Here is a 6744-nt window from a genome sequence, read left to right on the forward strand (position 1 = left end):
TCAAACATGCATTGCATGCACCACCTCATACATAACACATACATGACATTTACGCATATAACACGAATCAAGATCCAAGGTTTAGTCGTAGGCATCCAGGCCAACCCTCGGTTGAGTCATTTGCAATTTTCTCTGAGTAAGTTCCTACCTGGTATTTTTGGGTGTTCCCCATTGAGTTGCATCTTTTAACCTTTTGTTATTGAGATGTCATCCTCAGTAGAGTCAGTGATTTCTTTGGATAAATTCCAAAACTCGTCTATTTTTCATTGAGCGTTCCTCAATGAGCTGTTTCCTTTAACCTTTTGTTGATGGAAAGTACATCTTTTCAGAGTGTTGTTCTGCAACCTTTTGTTGTTGATATCCCAAAGCAAGTCTTACCCAGTAATGTTCCAATACTACCCAACAAGTCAGGTTTATTGAACTTTGTTAGCAGCCTTACTTTTTCAAATATTTTTCTCACTATCATCCTTTTGGTGGTAACAAGTTTTGTCGTTTAATCTTACCGTCATCCTTTTGGTGTCAGCAATCCTTGAAGTTTTGGTCCAACCTTCATCCTTTTGGTGAATGGCGATCTCTCATTATTAAAGCTTACTATCATCATTTTGGTGGTAATAAGTTTTGTCGTTTGATATTACCGTCATCCTTTTGGTGTCGGCAATCCCTGAAGCTTTGTCCCAACCTTCATCCTTTTGGTGAACGACAACCTCTGTAATTATTATAGCTTACCGTCATCCTTTTGGTGTCAGCAATCTTTGTCATTTTGGTTCAAACCGTCATCCTTTTGTTGATGGTGGTCTCTGTTATTATGTTTAATCATCATCCTTTCGGTGAGGACGTCCAGTTCGATCTAAACATCATCCTTTTGGTGATAGAGGTTATGAAGTTTGGTTTAAGTTATCACCCTTTCTGTGACTGTGACCTTGAGAAAGTTCAATCCGACTGTCATCCTTTTGGTGTCAGCGATATTCAAAGGTATTATGACTTAGTATCATCCTTTTGGTGGTACCAAGTTCTGTTGTTTAATCTTACCTTCATCCTTTTGGTGATGGTGATTGTTGACTTATTATCATCCTTTTGGTGGTAACAAGTTTTGTTCTGATCTAACAGTCATCCTTTTGGTGATGGTGATCATTTAAGTTGTTATGACTTATTATCATCCTTTTGGTGATAACAAGTTTCGTTGTTTGATCTTACCTTCATGCTTTTGGTGATGGTGATCATTAGACTTATTAACTTATTATCATCCTTTTGGTGGTAACGAGTTTTGTTTTGATCTTACCTTCATCCTTTTGGTGATGGTGATCATTGGGTTTGTTGACTTAGTATCATCCTTTTGGTGGTAACGAGTTTTATTTTGATCTTACGTTCATCCTTTCGGTGATGGTGATCATTGGTTTTGTTGACTTAGTATCATCCTTTTGGTGGTAACAAGTTTTGTTGCTTGATCATATCTTCATCCTTTTGGTGATGGTGATCGTTGACTTATTATCATCCTTTTGGTGATAACAAGTTTTGTTTTGATCCTACCTTCATTCTTTTGATGATGGTGATTGTTGACTTTTTATCATCCTTTTGGTGGTAACGAGTTATGTCACTTGATAGTACCTTCACCCTTTTGGTGATGGTGATTGTCGACTTATTATCATCCTTTTGGTGATAACAAGTTTTGTTTTGATCTTACCTTCATCCTTTTGGTGATGATGGTCGCTGACTTATTGTCATCCTTTTAGTGATAACAAGTTGTGTTATTCAATCTTACCTTCATCCTTTTGGTGATGCTGATTGTTGTGACTTATTATCATCCTTTTGGTGGTATCAAGTTTTGTTATTAATCTTACCTTCATCCTTTTGGTGACGGTGACCGTTGAAGTTATTGACTTATTATCATTCTGTCGATGATAACCAGTTTTGTTGTCGATCGTACCCTCATCCTTTTAGCGACGGTGATCTTTGAATTGTATCTAACTTTCATCCTTTTGGTGATAGCCAGTTTGGTTGTTGATCTCACCACCATCCTTTTGGTGATGGCGATCTTTGTTGTTGCTACTATAACCATCACCCTTTTGGTGATGACTACCTTTAAAGCTTGGTTTATCCATCATCCTTTTGGTGATGACGATCCGGAAAATCATAGTGAATCACTATCATCCTTTTGATGGTAGCAATTAACTCCACTATCATCCTTTTGGTGCCAGAAAACCTTTTCAATTTTAGTCTCACCATTGTACTTATGTCAATAACGACCCTTGTAGGATTCAAATGTCGACTTGAGGGTTGACATTGACTTGACATTCTACCCTTAATACCTTGGTGTTGTTAGGACTCGTTGCATTTTCTTTCTACATTTCTCCATTGCATTTCAAAGGACAAAATTTGGGTTTTTTTCGTATTCAATTACCTTCCACCACGAATGTATGAAGACGGTTGTCATTCTTACCTTCTAGTTCAAGTTAATTAAATAGGGGCAACTGTCATACCCCAATTTTGTCCCGACATTTTTTAAACCTTCATTAGCATTCATAACCAGTGAACATAATGCATAGACTTGAAACTCAGGGATCTTTACTTGCTCAAAGCTTCGCAAACCCTAATCATATCTAGCAATCTTTGTGTGGCTTCCCAACCTTATGTTCTTCTAAACTCTTCATCATTCATAGCTTGATCTCATTTATATGGGTTCATTCAGTATGCACTTGTTCATGGCTATTGGTTCTAGTCTAAGTTCTTGGTTCCATGGAATTTCATTTACTTTCCTTAATTTATGGCAGCTTATCTGATTATTTTCCTTATTCATAGCTCATGACTTGTTCTTACTTTGGATATGTTCATTTAATCACTTCAAAATGCATGACACGTTCTTAACATGATCATTTTCAAATCTGGGGATTTATGGCAGCTTATTTTTATCCGGGTTCTGGTAAGGCGTGAGGTTTGGTCCCAAGTTTAGCACTACCCTCACATGGTCGATGATTTGGTTATCATTATTTCATTATTCATTTGTGGGCCTTTAGTTTTAAGTGGTAACCATATGACATAATCCAAGTTTAATTCTTTTGTTAGCATGTGCCAAATACTGTAAGTTCATTTTGCTTGCTAAACAATTATTGAATGGCGTTTTGCTTTATTGCAAGTTCACGTTTCATTTGGCCTCCTAATAATTACACCCTCGCTTACCATTGGTTAAAGAGTTCTGAAATTAATATTACATTTTTAAAACATGTTTGTAAGTTGCTTAAATGATCCAAAGAGTTGTTTATGTGCACCGAATACAATTCAAAGTTCTTTCTTTACACAAATTTAGAGCCATACATATGAATGGGAACTTATACACGTTACTGTTCCAAAATCATGATTAGGAATAGGTATGATATTTAATTACAAATTGCAAAACCAAGTTTTGACCAAAAGAATGTCGTGCAACTTGAATCCATCCAACTAGAGAGAGTGTGTTAAACCAAGACCATAACTTGCATTGAATTAAATTCATGCTAAGTGTGCAAGTCACTTTATCGTCATCCTCCTCGGGCTCGCACCAAGAAGACTTGTGCATAACCTGTAAGAAAAACAAAGGACATATTCAATAAAATCCTGCGTTTTCATGATAAGCAGTATACATAGCCATTTGGATTGTCAACCAAAGTCAAAAGGAAAGGAGTAAATACCAGCTTGAGATAGCGAAGAGATATTGAAAAGTTGAAAATCATTTGTTAATGGGGACCAACCAAGCTTGACAGATATGAAGACCTCACTACAAACAAAAATAAACGAATTCAATCATAATAGATTGGCAAGATTCACCAAATCGCAGGGAGATGAAAATCTAACGGAATGATCCTATAATCCCTGCCAGCTCCCAATCGAAAGACATCACACGCACCCATCTATAAGAGAGGGCGTTCGGTCATTAAGAAAAAGGACGGTTATTCTGCAAAAGTTCCCAAGAAAACTTTTTAGAAAAGCTCACGATTTCTTAAATCTATATTAGAGTTTCACGCTGAAACTCTAACGTAGATGAGCGTAGACCAACACAAAAAACTAATAGCAAACACAGAAGAACAAAGAAGAAGAAGAAGAAGAAGAAGGGGAAAGTTCAAAGGAAGGAGTTATCTGAACAGCGTCGAAGGAGATCTCACTGTCGAATCCGCTCCGACCAAGTAGCTTTCGTCTCCCTCTTTTACTTGAAACCTTTAAGCCATTATATTTTCCTTTTCAAACTGAGTAGAAGCCCTTTAATGATTGCTACTGTGAAGGTTTTAATTTCGATATTAGGGTTTATTTTTTTTGAAGTATTTCATGTTGTTGATTTTGTTTTGATTTGTCTGTTAGAAGGAATCGAGGGTTTGTGGGGTTGCGTTGAGAGTTTGTTTTCGTCGGAGATTTGAATCTTCGTCTTGTTGAGTGGGCCGATCCAGACATTTGAGGAGGATTTAGGAAGAGTTAAGGCCGGATTTGGATTCTCCGGCTAAAACAAAGTAGGGTTAGTGTTTGAAGTTCAGGTTTTTGAGTGGTGGTTCGCCGGAGAAGAAGGTGGCGCCGCCACTATTGGCCGACAACCACTGCCTTCTCCGGCAGGCTGATTGGAGGAGGGAGGTTTTATTTGTAGATCGTTCTTTGGTTTTAAACTGAGGAGATAGAATTGAGTTCTCCAAATGAACTCAATCTCAGTGGAGGGAGGTTTTTATTACCTCACTTTGTCGCTGCGCATGTGGGCCAAGTGGCCCTCCTTGAGCCTGCCACGCGGGTGGACTGGTAGGTCAACCAAGGGATCCCGTACGGATCCCCCACCATATGACGGTGTCCCCCAATCTGTTCCTCCCTTCTGATCATCTGACTAGGTCAATTCCTTGCATCAGACGGTCAGATTTTGTTGGCCTAAGGTCAAAAGGTTTGACCGGAGTGTTTTGGACTTTCCCTTGGGAATTGGCCTCTGATTTTGGGCCCAGTTTCACTATGGCTCTTCGCACCCCTTGCCTTTACTGCTGTACGACCAACATGAGCCCATTTGGTCCAAAGCCCGTTTTCTTTTATTTTTTACCTTGTATAATTTGTCTTCCTTGGTCTATGGTTATTATTGGTAGCTAACAATAATTTAAATAATCCATTAACTATTTAATTGATTAATCTTATTATTATCACCACCGTTTATTATTTGATTATAATTTAGATAATTACTAATTTTGTGAGATTTGTGTGCATTATTATTTTATGTTTGTTTATTCATGCGTATGAATTAATTTACTACATGTGTTAATATCACGACAAATCATTTCAAATTTCATTGCTTCAAAACCATTTCAACCAACTTCAAAGAAAAATCATAATTCTCGATTCAAAGTTTAGCCTATTACCACACCCTGGTAAGTCGATTGCTTTTAAGCATCGCCATCAACCTCACATAGCTTGCTCTTGGGCTTTCTTACAATGAGACCTATTAGGTTATTAATTAATCGAGTAGATGATTGATTCACCATAATTTATTCACCAAACTCGAACTCAAATCTCGATCCAATGTCGAGTATTTTTATTCAAGATAAATTAATATAATTTCTAAAAAAACATTTTTAAACTTCGGATAAAAAAGATGGGAGGCGTTCGCCTCACCATCTCTCGAATAATTGAATGATTGGCGCTCGCCATATTGCTCAAATTATCGATTCCCAATTAAGACTTCAACCACGATATTCAAATCATTTCTTGCAAATTAATACAAATCCTAAGATCTTTTAATTCTAAATTCCGGATGATAAAAGATGGGAGGCGTGCACCTCACCATCCCGCGAATGATTGAACGATTGGCGCCTGCCACATTGCTCAATTTCTCGTCATTTAATTAAAACATAAATCGTGCATATCCAAATCAATACAACTACTAAGAACATATTTTTTAAATTAAATTCTGGATGATAAAAGAACGGGAGGCGTCCGCCTCATCATTTATCGAATATTTGAATAATTGGCGCTCGCCGTATTGCTCAAATTATCGACTTCCGATTAAAACACACTAAGTGAACATTGGATAAAGGAATGAGTGGCGCACGCCTCATTGTTCCTTAAATAAGCAAGTGGGCGGCGCACGCCTCACTACCGTGCATATTCGACATCCGCAAACAACTTTCGATAATAATTCGAATGAAAATGGAAATAGAAGGCGTTCACCTCACTATTCCTAGAAAGAATTGAACGATTGGTGTGCATCATATTGCTCAATCTTTTGTCATTCTTCAAAATATTCTAAAAACATCAAACCTAATTTCTCTCCCCCGTGCGATCAAAACCAATTCAAACAAAACATCAAACATATCAATTCAACTTGTCACCCCGCGTGACCAAAACTCTTTTCACAAAGAACACTGTTAATCCTTTCTAATGCGCACAACAAACTAGTGCTTAAGCCTCCGCCGAGAGTAGACAAGCCAACGTTTAGCCTTTAGAATGCAATCTACACAGTTATTCATAAAAAACACCAACCAATCGTAGTCCCCGAACTATGAATGCTCTGATTTCCTTATTGCACCATAAGGATACGTAGGAAGGAGATTGATGTATCTTCGCGAGCAAACTAATAAAAAACCTCCTCGTTCTCCTTTTGAGGTCTTCACACATCTCTACTATCAATTCTAATCACTTGAAGAAAGCGAATAACATTCAACTAACATTCAAATAGCAAATTAGACGAAGAGGTTCCCGTTGAGTACAACGGACATGAGGGGTGTTAATACCTTCCCCTTGCGTAATCGACTCCCG

General features: G+C 37.7%; 1 long non-coding RNA gene across 1 annotated transcript; it reads right to left on the bottom strand.

Annotated features, from left to right (window-relative positions):
• Positions 1-3267: 3267 nt before the first annotated feature.
• LOC127074745 (uncharacterized) lies at positions 3268-4886 on the bottom strand. Its single transcript, XR_007786106.1, has 2 exons — positions 3663-4886; positions 3268-3553 (listed from the first exon to the last, which is right to left on the bottom strand). It is a non-coding gene; the product is annotated as an uncharacterized LOC127074745 (long non-coding RNA).
• Between the last annotated feature and the right edge of the window lie 1858 nt (positions 4887-6744).

The sequence above is a fragment of the Lathyrus oleraceus genome, chromosome 4, assembly GCF_024323335.1.
Source record: "Lathyrus oleraceus cultivar Zhongwan6 chromosome 4, CAAS_Psat_ZW6_1.0, whole genome shotgun sequence".
Classification (NCBI taxonomy): domain Eukaryota; kingdom Viridiplantae; phylum Streptophyta; class Magnoliopsida; order Fabales; family Fabaceae; genus Lathyrus; species Lathyrus oleraceus.